The sequence below is a fragment of the Molothrus aeneus genome, chromosome 19 (assembly GCF_037042795.1).
Source record: "Molothrus aeneus isolate 106 chromosome 19, BPBGC_Maene_1.0, whole genome shotgun sequence".
Classification (NCBI taxonomy): Eukaryota; Metazoa; Chordata; class Aves; order Passeriformes; family Icteridae; genus Molothrus; species Molothrus aeneus.
The window spans coordinates 3,049,882-3,073,321 of record NC_089664.1 but is presented as its reverse complement, the minus strand read 5'-3'; the positions used below and the strand labels follow the sequence as shown (position 1 = coordinate 3,073,321).

Below are 23,440 nucleotides of genomic sequence, written 5' to 3'. Positions count from 1 at the left end.
GAAAAAAAAAATGCCTTCAGGCGTCCTATTACAGTGGAACGAGCCAAGGATCAGGATTTGCAGCTCAGCTATATAAACCCAGCAGAATCTGGCTGCTCTGACCAGTTTGCCTTGCTGTCAAAGCTCGCTGCCTTGCGCTCGCACACGGCACCGGACAACGCAACTTCGCCGAGTTTTGACAGGACGGCAACGAAAGTCAGGAGAGCCCAGCTGGCTTTGAACAGAGTATTTATTTCATGGAGGCTGCTCACAGCGGGATCTAAGCTCTGGCAGAGTCTCTAAGGTAAGTCTGCTTCCCCCCTGAATTAAAAAGTCCTCTCACACACGAGTTTGTGGCGACCCCGTGCCCCGGCATCGCCCTGGTGGCTGCGGCTGCCAGGTCAATGGGCAGGGATGCTGGTAGGGAATCACTGGGGATCGGAGCACGCCTGTCCCAAAATCTGTCTGCATTGTCCTGTGCAGGAATGTCAGAAATGTCTCAATGGGCAGGGATGCTGTTAGGGAATCATTTGGGATTGGAGCATGCCTGCCTCAAACTCTGTCTTGCAAATTGTCCTGTGCGATAATGTCAGAAATGTCTCGATGACATCCACCCGACCCAATGAATGAATGGAGCAGGAGCTGGCTGGGTGCTGGACATCCTCACAGAGCCCAGATTGACAGGCAGGGCAGGAAAGCAGATTTGGGATTTCCTCTTGGCTCCTGGAGTGCTGTAAATGTTTCCCCCAACCTCACCTCCCAAACCAGACTAAATCCACTCGCAGGTTTTAACCCTCCCAAGCACAACTCTTCTTGTGCTCCTGTCTGTGACCTGATGAGAGCTGGGCCTTTCCCACTGGTCATTGCTGTCCCCACACTTTTTTTCTTTGCACCAAAGCCTTTGTCACCTTCCTCCCTGCCCCCACTGGGCTCCAGTTTCTTTTCAAAGTTCTGTAATATTAACCTGCAGTGGGGAGCAAAGCACAAAGGAAGATCCAACTGGTATTTTATTACCTCTGCTTTGCTGGGTGGGTTCTGGGAGCGGGAGGGTGAAATTCTCCATCCTCATGGAAAAACAGAGGCACTTGCTCCCTGTCTCAGCTCCTTGCTCCCTGGTGCACTGAGATTTTCTGCATGACTGTGTCTGCGCTTACCAGCGAGGCACAAATTGGCTTAAAAAGGAGAAGCTGGCTGGGAGAAGGTGAACACACTCACACTTAGATTCATTTAGGAGCAAAACTCACTCACTCAAGACTTTGTGTTACACCACCTTTGCAGAGTTTTCCCTGCCTGATTTTGTGTCTGGCTACCAGGACAGAGAAGTTTTTGGCAGTTAATCTAAACTTCTGAAAAGTCTGTCTCATACTATGGAAAGGAATGTTCAGACTGAAATGATGGTGATGTGTGGTGCTGCACAGTGGAAATATAAAATTAAAAAGCAAAATAAAAACATTTATGAAAGTTTTTCTTCACGACAAAACAGAAAACAATGAGGTGGATGTGATTCTATGGTCTGGGTAACAGCCTTGCTGTCCAGCTCTTGGGTTTGGTTTTCTCTCCTGGTTTAATTTTTTAAGATCATATTAAATATTGGGAATTCATTTTACACACTTTCTGATTAATGTTCCATGTGGGGGTTGTTTTATTGTGCTGGGTTTGTGCATTTGCCTTTTAAAGCTGTGAAATCATGGAATGGTTTGGGTTGGATGGGACCATGGAGATCATCCAGCTCCAGCCATGGGCAGGGACACCTTCCACTAGACCAGGTTGCTCAGTTTAGGGGTGCTGGAGTCCAAAACTGAGGTGGACAATGGGGATTAGGGACCATCCTTTGAATCCTAGGGGAACTTGCAGAAATGTGATGGCTTTTGGGTTGTTGGGAACACAGGGGCAAACTGAATCTGAAGAAGTTTGACCAGATGAAAGTGTTTAGCCAAGAGAAGATAACTCGTCTGTCTGTCTGCAGCCCAGCTTCCCTGGCAGGGAATTTGGGGAGCAGCTGGAAGAGCTGTCAGGGTGCTCCCAGTGCAGCTCCTGTCCTGTGCTCAGGGGAGGATTTGCACCTGAGCTGAGCAGAGCAATGGGACAGGAGTGACCAGGGCTGTGCCTCCCATCACTGACCCAGTCACACTCTCCCAAATATCAAACCTGCATTCACATCCCATATTTTTTGCTCATTAATTTTATCCTCTGGCTGCTTTCAGCCTAGAGAAATTTCTTTACAAGTCCCAGCCCTTAATCCTGTCACTACAGTTACTTTATCAGTGTTTCCAAAGCTCTGGAAGAGCCAAAGGATCTGCTGCAAAGCCCCCAGCCTGCAGATGAGAATGTCAGGTCTCATCTGGAGGGAAAGCAGAAATTCTGCTACAGAAATCACTGATGGTGGTCATGGGCACATGGAAAAGACAAACAACCAGACCCAAATCTCCTGTTGAAATAGTGATGCTTAATGGTGTTAGAACTTCCTGGGAAAATCCCAAAGCACAGGCTAAAATGTGCTCCACAAATTCTGAGTAAGTGTTAGCTGGAGACTTTTTGAAAGCCATCCTCTTTTATTATCCCAGCTCTTTAAAACTGAATCATTTCTCCTCAGTATTCACTCAAACTTAACTATCATGTTGCTCTAACATAATTTCTAAAGGTGTTTGACATTCAGCTTTTTTTCATATTAGTGCTTTTTATAAAATATCTAAAAAAAGCCAAAGACTATTCATGGGTGAAGACGTTCTGACTTGCTATAAAGAGACTGTCAAAGTTTGTTCTTGAGCATTGTCTCACTTTTTGATAAGAAAATGAGATTAAATGGTAGGGTCTGTGCCTTTTGGGACTCTCATCCTTTTCAAGAGTCAGGCAGAACTAAAAAGCAGAAGTGTCTGTGAAACAGTGATGCTGCTTTGGAGCCAGAGCTTTAACCCTTTCATCCCTCCTGGCAGAACCATTTGGAAAACCAGCTTGTCCAGTTCTGTGCTGCTTTCCTGGTGCAACACCACAGTGCCTCTGTCTACCCAGCCTTGCAGGATGTGCCTAAAGGTTTAAGTGGTGCTGATGGCATTAATTGTCCTGGTCAATGGGTCAATTGGACAATGGGTGTCTGGTGGAAGTGGATGTAAGGGAGAAAGAGTTTCCATCCAGTCCTGCATCACTTAGAGAGCCCTGGTGAATGGATGAATATTACCTTTGGAAGGAAGATTAATGCACAGGGTGGTGTCTGTCTGGTTATCAGCTACACATCCACCTGTCCTACCTCTGTGCCACGAGAAATCCACAGGGCTTAAATAATTACTCTCACTTGAAGCCTGTGACTTGATAAATTCCTCCTTGGCCTCGTGCCATCACAGTCTGCTAAGCTGAAGGGCCACTGACAGTTTTAAGGTCTAGTGGCTCATAAAACTCCAGCTTAGGAGTGGATGATTTACATCCCTGGAAAGTTCAAAATCTCAGCTTTCCAATAATAAAAGGAATTTGTTTTGAACTGTGTCAGTTTGAGATGCAGGGCTTTGAAACTGGGCTCTGATTTACCAACGTGTGCTTTCTCAGACTTAATTACTGGTGTGAGTTTAGCACACCCTGCTCAAAGACTGAGCTCTGATCTAACCCTGTGGTTATAAACTGCAGATGTCTGAAACTACTGTAAAATGTAATAGCTGCCCTTAGTGGTTTTCAGGAAGCTGCTGAAGTCATATTGCAGAAAAAATCATTGTTGCTGAAGTGGGAAACTAAGGAAGACAGCAATCTAAGTGAAATAAGTTAATGTTTTGTCACCTACCAAGCTCAGAAATCTTCAAAACTGCAAGCAATTATAGGATTAGTAACTAATGAGTTCTGGACAGGAAACACCATAACCTGAGGTCATGAGCTCAAAATTAGGAATGTGTACAGATTGCTTATGAGTTTTTAAGATGCAATTTAGTTCATTAAACTGCTTCATATTAAAGAGGTTTTGTTGTCCATGTCTTTGGTTGGTTGATGTTGTAATAATTGCTCCAGCATTTTAGAGCCTCACTGTATTAGGAACGAAGAGGTTTAATAAATTATGCTCTCTGCCACAAAGAACTTGCAATTCCTATTATTAGCTATTCCCCAAAAAATTCTTTGTATAGTGAAGAGAAAAAGGAAATAAGAAGGCAGTTCTTTGAGGAAGGAGGCTGCTGGAAAGCAGAGAAATGAAGAACCCTGAGGGACAATCTTGAGTGGTCGCAGTTTCCACCAAGCTCAGGGTTTCCACAAGTGTGAAACCTCAGTGCTCACTGTCCACTCGTGTGTCTGACCCTCTGGCCAGTCAGAGCTGGAGTTAAAAGCTTTTCACATGTGGGAAAAGTTAGAGACTGGGCATGGTTCCAGCCCCTGAAATCCCTGAGTGCATGATGTAACCCCACGGTGTGGAATGGGCAGACTGGGAGGAGGAGCCAGCGGGATCCTGCCTGACAAGAGGTGGCTCTGGAGCCTGCAGGAAATGTCTGGGCATTGAAAAGAGGAATAGATGGGGATCCTTCTGCTAAAAGGGAAAAGTTTGAATAATTTTGTGTCACTTTTTAGCATTGAATGTATGATAGATGTGCCCTTATAACTAGAATTGTCCTTAATATAAGATTTTCCTGGGTTTCTAAATCCATCATTTCTCTCTCCTATATGCTGCCCATGCTGTTGTTGACCAAATAACATCAAAAAACCTCTACCTATAACTTCAGAGAGCATATCCAGATGTAGAATTTAAATAATACTTACTAATATAAATTATACCTCCCAACACACCCCTCCTAAACAAAAGTGAGATTTGGCTGTGGAGTTAATGGGAAATAACTCCCCATTTATGTCCTTGTTTGCCTTATACATGAGCCAATCACCCAAGACAAATCCATCCCGAGCTGATCTCGTCGCAAGAAATTTCTCCAAGCTCCCATCCTTAATTGTCTGCAGTTTCAATTAAACCAAGGTGGGCTGGTGCCAAGTTTTCAGCACTTCCAAGGGGAGAGCCCCGGTGCCCGAATAGGCAGTGGCATTTTGTATTCTTTGGGGAGCGGAGGGCAACGTTGCCAAGTTTGCATTCAGTCATCCATCACATATTAGCCCACTGGAGGTCCATTCTTCCCAAGCAATGGGGGAGCTCTGCTTCCTACTTTGAAAGATTACTCCCACAGAAAGGCCTTTCCCCAAACCCAGCAGAGAAAGGAAGCTTTTCTTCGATTCATACAAGCGCTCCCTTTCCAAACTCCCCACAAAAATGATATTGTTTCATGCTCAGAAAAACATATTCTCTTCAGCAATTGAGGAGAAAGTGCAGGGTGGTAGGACAGAAACCTTAAATACAGATTTTTCCTAAAGTGCTTGCTTGAATCCTAAGCTCAACAAAGGTCTATTGTAGTGGCTGTCTCTTCCCATGGCAGGCTGGAGCATTGACTATGTGTGGATAGATATTGGCCAGGAGCCTCCCAGGAGGCTGAAACTGAGAGCCTGGGGAAATTCCATTATAATGATTTTGGCTTTAACTCGTGCACCAGAACTTGCCAAACTCATAAGCCTAAAATTGCAAATGGTGATTTTGTTATGGAATTAGGATATTTACCAGAATATTCATCTAAACAGTCTTGATTCTTCTTTAAATTTATCTTCTCTTCCACCATGCTGGCAGCACAAAGCTTAAAGGGAATATAAATTACTTCTTATACATGAAAATCAAACTGTGAGATCCTTTCCCTGTGTGCCCAGCAGAACTGGCTAAAGAGTTATTTCCACCATTAAGGAAAGGCTGGAAAAGGGCTAAAAAAAGCTTTATTTCCAAGACACAAGTTCACTTTCCCTTGCCAAGAAATCAAAAGACTTGGAAAGAGGGCAGATTTTGTTGGTCAGTTTGGGGTTTTGTCAGGCACAGGATGCAGGTGAGAGAGGCTGTGGGCTGAGGACTCTGGGGACAGTGGTTCTGTGCCCCTTTGCTGTGATGAAAAACCTTTATTTGGACAGGAAAGGGTCACTCTCAGTGTGTGCTGAGCACTTCAGCACCAGCCCTTGGTGGTTATCTCCCTCCTCAGGATTTCATCTTGTCAGGAGCTGTTTGTTGGCCTCTCAAAAGGAGCTCAGTGCCCACTTTGCACTGGCTCTTTGTCTCTCCTGGTTCCTTTGGAAGGCCAGCCTCTTTTGGGTCTGCTGAATCCTCCTAAATAGCTCCTCTGTGCTGTGGGACAAAGGTCTATGCCAAGAAAGATATAAAGGTAGCTTGTGATCTGCAGGCAGCCCATTCCTCTTGGCCAGAGCCAGTGTAATGCATATTTTCCCTTTGCTTGTGGCTTGTACTTCCCTCCTGCATTGCTTGTAGCACAGTAATTCAGGGCTGACTCCTGATGAATGCTGCACACTGTGGGCCACAAGGCACTGGAGAACAGGATACATATGAAGGGAAAGTTCTCAGATCATTTTTCTTACTGAAGGATTTTGGCCATGTAAACAGTTTCCAGGAAAAAAAAAAAACAAAAACCCTCTGGCATTTCCCATGGTGAGGGCTCCTTATGAATGTCCTATCTATTTTTCCAGTTTGGTGGCCAAGTGGAGTGTTTAGAGGAGGATATACCACCTACAAGCCAGGGAATTTATATTTCCACTGCCAAGTGTTAATTATGATGTCGACTTAGCCACTTTACAGGTTAGCAAGTCAATCACAGGGAGCCAGCACTCCAAGGGCTGCAGCTCCAGGCTTGATGGGAAGCCTGCAGCACCCAGAGAGTGCCATTCTCAAACACATCAGCATTATTTGTGGCTTTATTTGTCATTCTCTGGCTCTTACCTCATATGTTGTTTATTTGCCTTAGCAAGAGCAAAATAAATTGTAAGGTTACCAAAACCCACAGGGAAAGACACCAGAGAATTGGAGAAAAATCTGCAACTGACCCAAATGCACGGATCCAGCTCATTCTCTTACATCAACTGAAGGTCCATTCATTGGGATTTGCCAGAGTTGCTGTCAGAAACAAGGAAATTCAGTTTATTACCACCAGCCATGTGGCAGGGACACCTTTTTGGTTGTTCTGATCCCTGATCTTGAACAATTCCAGGGATTGGGAATCCCCAGCCTCTCTGTGTTATTTATGCCCTAAATACCCTGTAATCCTGTACCCTAATATCCCAGTAATAAACTGAACAAATTTAACTAAAAAATTTAACTAAAAATTTAACTAAAATTTGACTAAAAATTGAATTTAACTAAATTTTAAACTAAATTTGAATTTAACTAAAAATTGAATTAATTAATTCAACCAAAATTAAATTAATTAACTTAAAATCGAGTTTGTGATGTCAAGCTCCACCTGGGAGAGAGTTCTCCTGCTGACAGGAGCAATATTGAATTCCCTTTGGTGTGGGGTGTTGGATGTCCATGGAACACCCATTGCCTTAGTGCTATCTTTGTGCAGAGGATGCCTTGGGCTGCTCCAGTTTGCTCTGTGCTCATATAGGTCATGGAGCATCACAGGGCCAAACCCAGGCTGCCAGAGGGGAAATTAAAACCCATGGAGCATTTTCCATGCCCTTCTTTGCCTGCATTGTCCCCTGGCCCCTCCAGCCTGCCCTGCTGAGAGGATGGGTTTCTCCTGGGCAGACTACGGGGGCTGCCAGCCAAATTCTCATGTGACACAATGGCATTGATTTCACTGGGGATCTGGTGCTGGATAATTGAGCTCCATGTCCCTCCTTTCACCATGCCACAGCTCAAATTGCTGCCAGCCAAGGCTTCAGCACAGGCAGGGCTCAAGTCACTGTGGGTTAAGAGAACGAGGTCAGAGCTGGTGGAGGTCTCTCAAGCCTCCCATTAATGTGGCAGTGGCCAATTTGTTGACATTTGAGGCAGCAGTGCAGATTTTTGTCCGAGTTCAGTCACTAATGACTGCTCAGGGCTGTGTTTATGGCTGTAATTTCCATCACATTACATAAGTGCCTCTGCTTTACATCAGAGCACTGCAAAACATCCCCAGACTGGACTTTTCAGAAGCAGCCTCCTCTCTTTTTCCAAACGCCTCGCACTCAATTTGTCTCATATCTTGTGCCTCTCATTTATCTTTCATTTTGCCTTGCCAAGCCATGGTTGATTTCATTCCATCTTCTCTTCATGAAGTGTTTTGCTCTGCTCAGGAGTTTGCTACCCTTCCCTGGGTTGCCAAAGATGCAAATTCTTGATGCTACCACATGTGACAGAACTAGGCCAGGCAGATCTGCAGCCCGGGGGCGATTACTGGAAGTCAGATTTCAAGGAACTCCTTCTGTGGTCTTGTGAGTTAAAAAAATGTGCACATTCCTGTGTGTTTGAGGTGCTAGTACCAAGGACAGAGGAGCTCCAGCAGGGAGGAAAAGCTGCCCAGGGAAACTTGTAATTGGTTTAAAAGCAAGGAGCTGCCTGGTGAAGGGTTACCCATCTGTTCCCTCAGCTTCTTTTAAAACCATGCCTGAAGTCTGCTAATGACAAGAATGATAATTCTGGTCCCCAAGAACAGTAGCAGGCTTTTATGGCTGAGTCCCGAGTAATTTTTAGTGCTTGAATAAGTATATAGTTAAATCAAAGTAAAATTATAAAGCACATGCAAATATTCATAATGGATTCTGAAAGTACCCTGCTGCCTGCTGACCAATATCATCTGCAGCAATCCATACAATTAAATACTTTCCATTATTCCAGACCAATATAAATGTAAATTGTTCATGCTCTTACTTACAGCAAAGCTGTTAGAAGTATTCCACCTCTCTTGCTTCTGTATGTGACATTCCTTCAGCTAAAATGATTTTAAATGTGGAAAAGTGTGGGGATGGGTGTGTGGAGCAGAATTCTGGCTCATCTCTTGCTCCTGACCTCCGGGAGAAATTTGAAAAACAGCTTCCTCAGAGGTGCTGTACAAAGCAGTGCTGTCTCAGTGCTTATTCACTGTGTATTTGTTTAATATGCCAATAGTTTATGATTCTTGTAAATGATCCTTATTTCTATTGCACAGATTTCACCAATATTTTTGGGTAATATATTAATTGGGCATCTGGTTTTCTTTATCAGACCAGCTATTCCTTCACTTATTGTTATTATATTTATCAAAAGTATTGATGGCTTATTTGCTACCTCTCATTATCAGTAAAAAATATGATGTTTAATACCTAAATCATGAACTTGTGAGACAAATCACACTGGCCATATTCCCATCTCCAGGACTGGCTGCTCCTTTGTTCTCAGCGACTCCTGCTTGTCACGAAAGGAGTGGGAAGAAAATTCAGAAGTCTTGAATTTCTGCTCTTCCCATCTCATCCCAAAACCTCCTAGAACTTTGTGAAATGGGCTCTGGAAAATTTATAGGTGGTTTTGGAAGCAGGAGCGTGGAGAAGGGCCTGGAAACGAAGCAGAGCTGTGTGTGTGGAAGGAACACGAGTTGCCGTGATTCATGCGAGCGAGCACACCAACCTCATGCTCTGAAACTGCATCAGCAAAGCCCTCAAAGTATTTCAAAGCAAAGCCTCCAGAAAATAATGAGTTCCTGACAAAGTGTAACTTGGCAGAGAAACTTTCCAAAGACAAGTTTAGAAAACTGTAGATCTTTTCCAGCTCCGCGTCTTTGCTGCGAGCAGGGAAAAGCCAAGAGCCCGAGCGAATGCTTTTGCTATTAGCAAAGGATTTATTAAAAGGTACAGGACGTACTTGAGAGGCAGCAGTGGTTTCTGCTGGGAGGTTATGCACAGGAGCTGCTTTTGCTGTGAAAGGATTTTTTTTTTTTAATATTGGAAAAGGCTTCTAATTGAGGCTTCTGTGTCTGTGGCAGCTCTGCCATGGCCTGCGTACAATTGCCTGTTCAGCAGCCCAGAGTTCTGCTGGTGTCCTCAGAGAGGGATGGGGAAAAGTCACTCCTGGGCTGGAAATGCATACAAGGGGATCAGGCAGGCACCAGGTGTTTCTGCAACCCTGGTTTTGAAAATGCTCAGCTCATAACTTCGTATGAAGGAAAAGGAAGATGCAGCACACTCTCCTTTTATAAATGTGGCCTTGATATGCTCCTGGCTTATTTACCCAGCTATGAAATTAGTAGTATACACATTTCATAGAACAATGTAGGATTAAGTAATTCTTTCTATTTGTAAATCAGTCCTAGAGGGGAAAACATTTTCAGCAGAAGTGCCAAGAATTGCTGCTCTGAACTCAAACCCACATGCAAAGGTATGAGAAGGATATTCCCTTTTCAGTATCTGCATTTAGAATATGTGTCTGGCCATGATAGCCAGGTGATTCAAACCCAGGCAAAAGGAAGGTGTGACCCATCCACTCTGCTTTCCCCAAGTCCCTTGGATGTGACCCATTTCCACAGCTCTGCTTCTGTTTTTAGAACAGCACCAGTTTTTGTGAATCCATTGCTGCCTTTGCTGCTCCCATCTCTGCTGTGCCCTGCTGTTTCTAACCCACAGCTTTTGTCCAGGCTGTATCTGCCATGGCCTTTTTCTTCCCCTCTGACAGCTACAGCAAGAACAGAGGTTTCTTTGCAGATGTGAGAGAAAAGCATTTAGCAGATGGCTTTTTTTTCCCCCTCTCCCGACTTTGTAGCAAATTGCTCCACTTGGCTGATTGCTGTGCCCCCTGCCAGGAGCCTGAATGCAGCTCCAGAGCACCCCACCGACCTCCTTGTTTTGTTTCTCTTTTCTGAGCTCCCGTTTCCAGAAATCGATGCTCAAGCGTCCGAGCCCTTAACAAAAAACCAAGTTCCAAGGGCAGACTGGGTTCCCTGTTAACTTGTGCTTCATCCCAGTCCCTGTGAGTTAGACCAGCTGGGTTTGGTGTGAGCTCTCCCATGGTTACCTCTTGTAATGCTGCTTCTCTTTTTCTTTTTTACTTTATATGCAACACATTTGAGTGATTTGCTCTATAAAACAACCAGGCTGTTTCTTGTGGCTGCTGTAAAATTCCTTCTGTGGTCAGAGCTCGATGAAGGATTCTCCTGCACTTCCCATGCACAGGGATGAATCACCTGGGTTGTGTAACAGCAGCAAACATTGGCACACCAAGGTGCAGGAGGATCGTGCTCGTGTGGGAATGATCCCTCAGATCCCATAAAACTTCCAGAGATGAAAGGACCTCCAGTTGATGTAAGAGAATGAGCTGGATATGTTCATTTTGGGTCAGTTGCAGCTTTTTCTCAAATTCTCTGGTGTCTTTCCCTGTGGGTTTTGGTAACCTTACAATTTATTTCCATGGATTCATCTTCTCATTCTGGTAATTGGCCTGGCACAACCTCTTGGCTTCAGAGTAAGGCTGCAGTTTTCTATTATTACCCCAGAATTTCAGGCAGTCCTGTGGCTCTGTGCATTTGTGCTGCACATCTGGTCAGACTTTCTTCTTCAGAGCAAAAGATTTCTGAGAAAGAAAAAAAAAAAAAAAAGAGGAAAAGAAAAAAATCAAACAATGACAGAATGGCTTGGTTTGAAATGGGCATTAAAACTCATCCCATCCCACCCCTGCCATGGCAGGGACACCTCCCACTGTCCCAGGTGCTCCCAGCCCTGTCCAGCCTGGCCTTGGGCACTGCCAGGGATCCAGGGGCAGCCCCAGCTGCTCTGGGCACCCTGTGCCAGGGCCTGCCCACCCTCACAGGGAACATTTCCCAATTCCCAATATCCCATCCAGCCCTGCCCTCTGGCAGGCTAAACCCATTCCCCCTTGTCCTGTCACTCCAAGCCCTTGTAGAAAGTCTCTCTCCATCTTTTTGTTGGCTCCTTCAGGTCATGGAAAGCTACAATTACCCAAAGCTTCTCCTGTGCAGGTGAACAATCCCAGCTGTCCCAGCCTCTCCTCCCAGCAGAGCTACTCCATCCTCTGATCCCCCTGGTGCCTCCTCTGGATCTCTGCAGCAGCTCCAGCTCCTGCCTGTGCTGGGCCAGGGCTGGGGCAGCTCTGCAGGTTTCCCTTTCTCTCCCACATTGCAGGGATAACATTCCAGCTCTTTGCTCTTTAATGGTGTGTTTTCTGACAATTTTACAGCACTCTTCAGGAAGATGTTTAATTATGGAAATGAGGATTTAACAGCACCTTTCCTGTGAGGTCCTTGCAATAGTTAATTCACAGGGACACACATTGCCCCTGTGAGGTTTTACCAGAGGTTCAACAGAGGCACAGCAGATGATTTCTGACATCATTTCAGAGCAGGATTCCTGAGTTTCAGGCCTCAGTCCTAACCATGGGACCACACCTTTAACCCCAAGGTTCTGGCCACTTTCTGGAATCTCTGCTGAGAGCTCAAGGTTTTATGGCAATTCCATGGCTCCATTTCTCCTGTCATGGAAAAGACTTGGGGATGGCAGACCCCCAGTCAGGAAGGTTTTATCTCAACCCTTATTGCTGAGATGTAGTTTTTCCAAGCTTGGGAATCCATTCATTGGGAGATCTGTTCATTCCCACTCTGAAAAGACACCCTAATTCTGTTCCTCACCATTCCACTAAACTCTAATTCTTTGGCCAGCCCTATTGGTTCACCTCAGACTTTATTCCAGTTTAGATTTCCCCATCATTCAAGAGACTCCCTGATAAGCCAATCTGGCAATTTATATTCCCAGATTCCATGAAGGAGATTTTGTCCTCTCCAGAAAGGTCACAGCACCACAAACCAAGGCTCTGTGGTAAAGCACAGGTGAGCCCTGTGCCCCCTTTCCTGTCCATCACCTTCCACAGGACAAATCCAGGAGGAATTTGCTCTTTTCCTTATGCTGCATGAGAACCAGGATCAAAATCACACCCACACGTGTGCCACTGTTGGAAATGTTAGCTGAAATATATTCTAAGAAATAAGATTACTCCAAATGAGCATTTTTTTGGCTTTTCCAGCTCAGCATTCAGAGTTTCATCTCCTCACATCCTAAAGGGAATAGATCTCATTTGAAAGAAAAACCCTTTGCTTTTTATAGATGCAGCTTTTTCATTTCCTGGGCTTTGCACCTCTGAGAAAGAGCAACATAAACCATGAGTGAGACATTACTTCAGCCAGCCTACTCCAGGCTGCATGATTCCCTTGCACTCATTCAGCAGCATCCTTTTTGCATGGTCTTATCCTTTTTTTTTTTTTTTTATTTTTTTGCCTCCAACAAAACCAGGATGTTTAAAACCATAATACACAGACATATTTTTAGCTGCAGTGCCAAGGGGTCAAACCCACCAGCTGGTCTAACATGTTGTGGAAGGCAGAGGGGAAGTGGAGCTGTCTAAGACACCAGAGCAGCACCATCAAATCCCAAACCTGAGAAATCTCAGTGTCTGTCTCCTCTGCTGCCCCTCTCTCCCCAGCTCTGCTCTCTTCTCTTTCCCCACTCTCCCAAGCTGTTTGTTTTGCATCCCCAGCCAAGCTGACTCCCAGCCAAACATCCCGGGGGCAGGAGAATGTTATTTATCCCTAGTTACAACCCTTTGGTGGATAACAAGCAGAATTTGTCTTGGGAAAAGGAGAATCCCTGTGCTTGGAGATGGTAACAAGCTGAAGGTAATTGGGCAGAGCAGCCAGCAATAAGGAGCCCTCTGGCTCCTGGACCAGTATTTTTGTAGTATTTTGCTGCCTGAAAATTCAGTTTGGCGTTTGAAGATGCACTGACATGTTTTAATCCCCAATGGGCACAACTCTGAGCTTTTAGAGGTGGGAGTGAACATGAAATTAATTCTCTTTCTTCTGTCCTGGGGTGCAGGAGAGCACAAGCACTGTGGCTTCACTTTGATAAATTTTCACTTAGTAATTGAAGGCCAGGCTGCTCCAGCTTTTATTAGAAAAAGGAGCAGGAATCCTTTGAAGAAATGATTGAGGTTGGTATTCTTTCCAACAGGCCATTTGGTTCAAAGCAAGCCATTACTGGTTTCAAACATTTACAAAAAAAAGATTTGTCAAGGAATTTTTTCTCAAGAATAGGAACTCCTGCAATGCTGCTGACTCCCTCTTAGTTTCCTTCTTGCTGAGTCTTCAGAATCAAATGAAAAATGGCACCTTTCAATGACCAAATATGTGTTGTGAAAAACTTTCAAGCAGTTGTACTTGTTAATTTACCATCACTTGGCTCCAGTTCTTTTATGGAGGCAACTTTTACACCTTTTTTCTTTTCTGGACATCCAATGGAGAGGACAATGGAGGGAAATACTGAATAAAATTATACAAAATGAGGGGAACAAAAAGAAATATTTTCTTCTAATATAGGGGACCACTGATGTCACCAAATAACTGATTTGAAATACTGTCATTCTAAGAAGTACAGTAGATATAATTTATAAATATTTAAATATCCTTGAGTGCTTACGGAGAGATCGGTGCAAATCAGCCAAGTCTTTCTTCAAGTCAAATAAAAATTGGAGTCCAATTTCGGTTTACCTCCTCCAAAATGGATCAAAAGCCCAGTTTGGTGAAGGGTTTCACTGCTGCAGAGGGTGGGTGCTGGGTCACTCCACAGGGAGAGGTCTGAGATGGTTTGTGCTCTTTGGGCTCTGCTCTGTGACCCTCCCAGGTGGCATTTGCCACATGGATGGGTGCAACTGGTGTCTGCCACAGGGCTGCCTCTGTAGAAATCTTGAGAATAGATGAAGATCTTTGTTCTGTCATCTCAGAACAAGGAATCAGTGTCTTATCCCCCTTTCCCATCTTATTCCTCTCTGCTTTTTCTGTTGGGCAAAAAAAAAAAAATTAAAAAAAAAAAAAAAAACAAAAAAACAACCAAATTCAATTTATTTATTCACTTCTCAATTCTGCCTGAGCCTGTTTTTTAAAGACCCTTCTTTTGTGAGTTTAATCAGATGCTTGATAAGAGCAAAAGCGTTGCTAACTAACACAGGCTACAAAGCAGCCCCTTCAGGGAACACATGACCTCATCCCCAGGATTACTCCAGCACAGGAATTCAGCCTCCAGCATGCCCAAAATAAACCTTTGCAGGGAAATGCTTGATCCACCTCCCCTTGGCCAGGCATATGCTTTGCCAATGTCTTCCTCAGTGGCTGGGACGAAACCCGTATGGAAATTCAGATTTTGTGCTCCCAAGCAGCCTGCCCTGCTGGCTGGAGCTGCCTTTGGGCCGCTGCCCTGCAGGAGCAGCCAGCCCTGGCACAGGGATGCACTCATGGAGCTGGATTTCACTCCCAGCTCCCTTTGTGTGTTGGGTTTTGTTGGATGCTCGGAGCCCTGGCAGCCGGGAGCGGCTCTGTGGGGTCGCACACAGCGCTCCCCAAACCCCCCCTCTGCCAAAAGGTGGCACAAATCCCTCCCTGATGGATGAGAAGTGACACCATTGTGGTGTCTTGGAGCTCTCAAGGCCTTTAGCACCCAATATTGGACAGCACCAATATGCCAAGGATATCAAGGATACCATCCCTGCTGGTGGTTTCCAGCCAGCTGCTTTGGGATCTCAGTCTGGGTTCAAGACCGAGCTCCTGTTGCCTCTGTGATGAAGAGGAGGATGTCGTGAGCAGCTCCCCACCCCAGAACATTTTGCTGAACAAGGTCTCCAAGGAAATGCAGGACAGACTCCTGCCGTTCTTGAAGTAAAATGAACTAAAAGGCAAAATCCTGTTTATGCCTTGGGAAGGCTGTTCTAGAGCAGAGACTTGACAGAGCTAAAGAATAAAACAGGGATTTATTAAAATGCTTCAATGTGTAGCCATGATATTTTATGAAAAATCTTTTCCTTGGGATTTTTCCTCCTGAGAAGCTGAGAGGCCTCAGGAACAAAATGTAACCAATGGTTATCTGCTGCTGTGGGATGCAACAGGTGCATCTGGGATTGGTCTCATGTGGTTGTTTCTAATTCATGGCCAATCACAGCCCAGCTGTCCAGACTGTCTCAGTCAGACACAAGCCTTTGTTATCATTCCTTTTCTATTCTTAGCCAGCCTTCTGATGAAATCCTTTCTTCTATTCTTTTAGTATAGTTTTAATATAATATATATCATAAAATAATAAATCAAGCCTTCTGAAACATGGAGTCAACATTCTCATCTCTTCCCTCATCCTCAGACCCCTGTGAACACCACCACTTCAATGGAGCCACCTTGGGCAGCACAAGAGCCCAGCCAGGGCTGCACCCAAGATGAACCAAAATGGCCCCAAAATGCACGGCCGGGCACGGGGTCTCTCCCTGGGATCAGTTCTGCTCCATTTGCATCTTGCAGTTCATTGTCCCATTCCAGCTTTAGCCCCTGCAGTCCCACCCTGCTTGTTTTTCTCTCTCCAGTCCATGGTGTTTGTGCTCCTGGGCTGAGATTTGGGTCATTTGTCCTTGGTGCCCAGCTGGAGCAGGAATTGTTTTGTCTCCCTGCTCTGTGCACAGAGCTCAGCATCCCCTGATGTGAAGCTCAGACCCACCCACTAAAGCAGCACAGAATGTGAAAAATAGAAAAGCTGAACCTGAGGCATCAATGTCAAGTCCCAAGCTGGAGACCTGCTTTAAGCCCCATTATCCCTAGTCAGGAGCTCATAACCATGCTGGAAAGCAGCACATCTGTGGCTCACACTGAGATGTATCATTTATTTGTTTCTAATTATGCACATTTAGCAGCAAATTACACGAAAGATTAAACACCACATTATGAGTGTGGTCTGATTAATTCTGCACCATGCTTTTAAGTCACTCAGCAATTACCTTCACTCATTTTTAACACAGATAATTTTATTAAATCTGGTGGTACCAAAAATGAGTTAAGAGCTTTGGATTCCTGTTTTTAGTGTGGTGTCTTCCCAAGGCTGGCTGCCTATATATAATTATTACATAATGCCACATTGGATGCTTCTCATTTAAACAACAGCTGAAATAGCTGCAAGGCTCTGACACGAGCCAAGGCAAGCTGGATATCACAGGGTTCAGCAGATGCCACTTCCTTGGCTCTGCTCCTGAAAATGTGAATTCTTCATTGTGCTTGGGATACCTGTTGGAGGGAGATGTTGCAAAGCCTCGAGGTTTGAGTTTATTCTACAAATAATTGGCCTGAAGAGAAAGTACTGCCCTAAACACCATGGTGGTGGTGAGAGCAGCTCTGCTTCTGCCAGACTGTGCCATTTCCAAAGTTCTCCTTTGCCCTTTTCACCATCAATCTTGTGCCCACGTGTGACCTATTTTTGTCAGAATTCAGGACATCCCTCTGCCTGTCCTGGATTGCTCCAGCCCCTGCCAGGGGGCTCAGACACCTATGCCTTTGATTATGACCCATGGAAAAAATTACCAACCTTATATGAGGATCTGCAAGCCACAACAGTTTAAGTAGAATAATAGTTTGTCAGGGGGTGAAAAATAGATTTTTTTGGTTTTTTAGAATGGGGGTTCAGGAGGCAAGATGGAGGAATCTGGGCATGTCCAGCCTTTCTCCTTCTTCTTCTTGGCCTCCATTTTCTGCTGTGATGGTGGCACTTTGGGATTGGTTTGGAGTAGAAGCTCACTGTCTAACACAGGTGATAGGTATTGGGAAGTTATTGTAAATAATGTACACATAGTTTTTAGTATAAAAACATAACCCCACCCTGGGGGCACCCAGAGTGCCTCTGTCTGTCCTGCTGGATGGACCTTGACAGGCCAGAGAAAGAATTTTATAGATAAGAAACAATAAATAACCTTGAGAATGAGAATAGAAGAGTTCTGACTCCTTCAACTGCTGGGCTGGGAAAAAAGAATTTCTAAACTTCTCGGGGTCATCCTGACCAGCAGAAGCCCCAAGATATTTAGAGGGTGGCTGTGATTAAACCTTATTAAGAGCTGTAGGCACTTGGATCCTCTTATTTAACACCCTTGGTGCTACCTTTAATCCAGGTGATATATTAAAAGAATTAAGAATTCTAGTATGAAGAGCATAATAGACTTTGTGCAGAAAAACTGAGAGCAGAGGAAGCCTTTTTGTAGGGGTAAACTGAGGAATATTTCTAGAGCAGTTGGAAACACAGAATTAGGACGTTTAGTTATTTGTACTTTGTTTAGACTTATTAGAAATCAGGGTGAGAACTGACTGGGCTGAAATGGCAGAGCTGAGAGATGATCTCAGCTCTCCCAAGTCCCAGCTCGCTGCCATTCCCACATTCCTGGCTCTCCCCTGAGCTCTTGCTGCTTTGTCCTGATGGAATAGAAACAGCAATGGATGTTCAGGCAGCAATTCTTTGCTCTTCTCATCATCAGCCAGGTCATTCCTAACAAACATAAATCAGCAAAGTCTATAGGGCCCAGTAACTGGAAGGCACCTCTTGATTCCTGGGTTCCATATCCTGTTATTGCAGGCATCTCATCCCATAATCTGTTTTTCACTTCTCTTTAATTATTGCATGTTTTCAGCAGTCATTTTCTCCCAGCTGTATCTCTGCTTTTCATTGAATTCATGAGATTTGCTCAATATATTCAATATTTCATTGATCAAAGGTGTCACTGGAATAAGACCACCTCCAGTCCCTGAATTTTTACTCTGCTTTGAAAAAGAGCCAAACTTATTGTTTGGTTTGGAAAATTCTGTTCTCTCTCTGAGATCCTGAACAAGGATAGACCTGGGGAGATTTTCCATGGCTAAGAGGACAAAACATCTGAAACAAAAGTAGTTTATAATGGAATAATCATGGTAATTTACCTCAAAATAGTCACTGTACAACAGAAGGTTTAGTCTCTCATGGGTCTCCTTTTGTGCTTATCATTCAGAATTTACCAGAGCTCTTTCACATTTTATGGATGTTGGCTTCAGTGGATTATTTCTCCTTCCTCTTTGTGGGACTGTCATGCTGATGGCTTTGAAATATGAGCCTTTGCTAAATTCTAAATTGTACACAAAGCAATTAATTAAAATTCCTTCCAAAACAGCCCTGGCAAAGCCCTGGCAGTGCTGCTTTCCAGCCAAGGTGGAATGGGTGGAGGCTAAAATGCATCCAAGTTGATTTATTTCATGATGGTGTGCAGTAGGATCTGTGAAGCAGTGACCCTACAGCTTCCCCAAAACAGCAACATCACCTCAGAGCTGTAGCCAAAGGTGAAAACTGAGCTGGAGTGAAGAGTTCAGGCTTAGCTCAGTGATATTTAATGCAGTACCCATGAATTGTTTAAATTGTTTAATTGCAGTTCTTTGAAAGAGTCTGAGGCATAAATGTGATCACAGGACCTCTCATAGGATTTCAGATAATCTAAAATTCCTGTTGTTTTCATGACTAATTCCAGTGGCATGGGCAAAGCCCTTGGGATGGGTGATGGATGCATTGATGGACATCATTTGTGACAGCTCAGGAGCCAATCCTGAATGAACTGCAGAGCAGCTCCCATCTCTGCACTCAGAGCGTTCTGGGCCGTGTCTGTGCTCAGTCCCAGAGCTGCACTGCTCTGAAATGTGCAGTGCCAGCAGCAGATGGGACACAGGTGGCATCCAGAGCCCTGAGCTGTGGCTGCTCACCCACATCAAACACAAACTGCTGGTTTGTCCTGGAATGAGAAGGATTCAAGTCACAAAGGCAGGCACATCCAGAGGAAAATGTGCTTTTATAAGCCACAAATGCCTTCTGGGAGGTGTTTGAACCACTGTGGTGGGACTCAGCAAAGCTGCATCAGCTTCCTCTGGCTTGCAGTGGGTAAAATACCTCAGCAAAAAGGCAGAGGCTCCTGGGGAGCTTGGGATTCTCAGTGCCAGCCTCTCCATGTCCCAGTTTTCTGTATTTAAAGTGGAGGAGTGTGCTTTGTTTATCCATTATAATTCAAAAAGCTTTCAAAGAGGCTCTTTGCCTTTCTCCAGCACATGTGGATGCCATGAGGCTCCTCTTGTGGGGCTGTGGACATCACTGAGTCCCTTCTGTGGCAGAAAAAGTGGGTTTGTGTCACTTGTATCCCTACACTTCAACTCCTCTAGTTGAACAACTTTTAAAACTTCCTTCCAGTTGTTTCCTCTCTGCCCCTTTCTCCATGGAGTTTTTCCAGAGGATACTTTCTTGCTTTTTCCCTCTTTTTCACTCTCATTGCACTCCCACAACCATTTTAGTTAATGCTTATCTCCCTTTGTCGTTTCCAGGAAGAGCTTTAGTCTGAAATATGGCATAGGTGGGGTGGCAAAGGCTTTTTATTCAGGGCTTTCACATTTTGCTATTTATTAAAGGGAGGTCACCAAGCCTGGGTCTATAATTTTGTGTGGGCTTCCCAGATGTGGGATTTCTCATCTAGAAAACTGTAGAGCATTTGCAGGGTGTTTATTCTTTGTAACCTGGCCATGGAGGAAGAAGTGAAGTTGTTTGACTATAAATCCAAGGTAAGTCCTCAACCTAGAGCCTGGATGGATTCCTGCCTATCACTCTGCCCTTTATCTGTTAAAGGCAAACAGCTTCCTCCTGTCCCCTTTGAAAGTTATGATTCTCTTCTCACCTCTTTGTGCAGCTGATTTAAGGCTTTGAAGAAAATTCCTGAATTATGAAAATTTCCCTTTGGAGCTTCACACCCTCAGGGCTTGCTCATATCTGTGGGGTCTAATTGGGGTTGAAACAATTGCCACATTCTCTGCACACACATTCTCTGGGAGCCTTGGGGAACACAGTGGTTTTTCTGAATCACTCTAAATTCAGCTGCCTTAAAATTCCTCTCCTTAGAATGGATAAAATGTGAATAAACATTCCTCTCCTTAGAATGGATAAAATGTGCATAAAGAAGAGGGGAAAAAAAAAAAAAAAAAGGAGGGGTGACAATTTGGCTTTGATCATTTCTGCTGAAAAGATTCAGGCCTGATGGCTTAGGACTGTTATGAATTTCTGCTCTCTACTGTGATTTAATGGAGTTTGACCTGCACTGAGTATCCCTGCTGATTCCTTCACCCTGTTGGAATTGGGAATGGAAAGAAAATTATTTTCTGCAGTTATGAATGTGTGGAACCAGCAGTGAATGATGAAGTCAGAGCTGTTCATGTTTTGCCCTGACGCATCAAAACTTCCAGGTCCCCCCAGCCCCTTGCTTTGAGAACATTTCAATTGACTTCAGATTTAATCCACTTTTTCTGGAGAAGATTCCCAGAGCCTCAGGAATCACAGAGTCTTGGTAAAACCAGCCCAGCACTCTGGCTTGGAGGGGTTGCACCTTTTGAGGCCTTGCCTTGTTAAAATGCCCTCTGGTCTCAATTTCAGCGTCCTGTGGAGCAGCACTGCTTGCATTCCTCGCAGAAAATGCCCCAATTGCCCGTGTCTGCAGACAGGCAATGGTATCAATATCCCCAGGAGATAACTCTTTTTTTGTCCTGGTGGCAGTAGCTGAGGAGGGGGCAGTGGTAGCTCCACACGTGCCCTGCTGGGCACTCCAGGCTGCAGGGAACACACAGCTCACACCTTGCTGGTAACCCTGGAACCTTGAACTCCCTACAGGTAACAGAACACAGAGAACTCTTTGGGGTTAGCAATTTACAGACCTCAAAATGCCCCTTGGTGTCTTCCCTGGAGAGGGCTTTGGCTCTTCTCCAGCTGACTCTTCCTCCCTGTCACAATCCAGCCTGCTGCTATTTCACCCAGATTTTAACAAGATGTGCTTGAATCCAGTATGGTGCTGACAATATTTGATCCCCTCCCACTGAAATGTAGGAAATATCTGCTTAGACAGGAATTATTTCCTTCCCCCCCCCCCAACCTCTCTTTTTTCCCTGCCATTTTCATGTCTAATTTCCAAGTCATGACATGTAGAGGGTGTCTGAGCAAATCTAATCAGCCTTCTGCCTTCGTTAGGAAGGACAGCTGAGATGGAGCTTTTAACACCTCCATTCCTTCCTTGCTGCAATCTGTTTTGATTAAAATTGCACAGGGCTCTCATCTGCATATTTATCATTCCACATACCCACAAATCATCTCACAATTCTGCCACTCCTGAACGTTCAGGAGAGACTGGAGTGCTACAGCAGGACTTTAAAGTATGCAGACATTAATTTAGTTTCTCACACCTGCTGCTTTCCAGCAAATATGGCTTTGGGGAAGGGAAATATTCATGCATTACCTTTGCTTAGTATTCCCCAGGAGTCAGGATCCCTGGGGGTTTTTTCAAGATTGATTGAAAATTTCCTATTAAGAAACAAATTTCTAATTAAATGGAAAGGTCCTGAAAAAGTTCTGATGCTGAGAGGGGGGCAAGGGGAAGGGGGATGTCTAAACAAAGAAATAACCCTTTTTAATAACATTTTTTCAGTTTTTTATAGCTAGACTGTGACATGCTTTCAAATCTTCAGATGAAAGGGCTGCAGTGGAAATGAAAATTATTCCTTCCCTTTGTGCTATTGACAGTCCACCTTACCTCCACCACATATTATTAAATGTATCACCAGGCAGTGATCAAGTTTTTAAGGAGAGTTTTCTAGAAATAGCCCTTTTCTGCTCTTTGGTTAAAATCTAACTTTTAAAGTTAACGTTCATGTAAGAAAATTCTTACCTGAATCTCCTTTTGCCCCAGCTGGCACTGCAGAGATGCTACAATTTGCTTCTCAATTCATAATCTCTATTTTTTAATCAGATATTTAAGATGTGTGAGAGGCCACAACACATTTTTTTCGTATTTAAATCGAGGTGGTGCCTCAGAGAGCAGGAGAGCAGGAGATAACTCTTGCCCAAGGAGGGTGGGAAGGTGCCTGTGACCAGATGGGGAGAACACAAGCTCTGGATTTCTTGTCCTGCATGACGAGCAGAAAGTTTTGCAGATCATCCACATCATCATGTCTGGGATTTTCATAGTCAGAGTGGCAGGAAGATCTGAGGGCACAGCTCATTAGGATGATAGGTGTTCCCTATTAGGCAAAATATTTGTAAAACTAGACACCCTCTGGGTCATACAAACCTCTCAAAGTACCTGAGAGACATCACCCAGCTCCTCTTACAGACCACAAGGCCAAACTCATGCTGGGAGGGGTCATTTTCTGCCAGCCTTTGCTGCAAGACTTTTACGTGCCCCTAAATAATCCAGCAGCTGATGTCTGCAAAGAAAATATCAAGAGGATTTCTCCAAGAGGCAGGTTTAAAATGCAATCCACACAAGCTGCTCTGAGGGGAAGAGGAGGGAAAATGAAGGTTCAGCAGAGCCTGGCAGTCACTGTGGCTTCATTTCTCTCCTGCTCCTGGGTGGTCAATTGTGGTCAGAGCTGTTGTGTCTGAGGAGCTGGGGCTGGAGAGAAGGATGTCCTCTTTGTTCCCCAGCCAAAACCATGGCTAATGTATAAAGAACTGCAGGAAGGTGTCTTGTTCTGTAGGTGTCAGATGCAGGAGTGGAGCTCAGCTGACCACACTGGGCCCGTGGCAGATGGGATGAGAAACACCTGATGGGGATGAATTAGCTCAGACATCACACGAGGTGCCAAAGCACAGGGGGCACGGAGCAGGCAAGCAATGCTTCTCCTAGACCACCGTGATGTTTCTCCAGAAACTTCAAAAGGATGCCAGCCCAGACATGTTAATTCTTCCAGTTTCATCTGTGAGCTGAGAAGTTTCGCTGCTTCTAATGCAGCAAGTGTCCTCTCAGAGTCCTGCTGTTCATGTGGCTTTCCCCAGGAGT

General features: G+C 44.6%; 1 protein-coding gene across 1 annotated transcript in view; it reads left to right on the top strand.

Annotated features, from left to right (window-relative positions):
• Positions 1-254: 254 nt before the first annotated feature.
• TNC (tenascin C) overlaps positions 255-23,440 on the top strand; it is a 75,920-nt gene continuing 52,734 nt past the window's right edge. The window contains exon 1 of the mRNA XM_066562851.1: positions 255-283. The gene's annotated coding sequence lies outside the window, so the exon portion shown is untranslated. The remainder of the gene's footprint in view (positions 284-23,440) is intronic.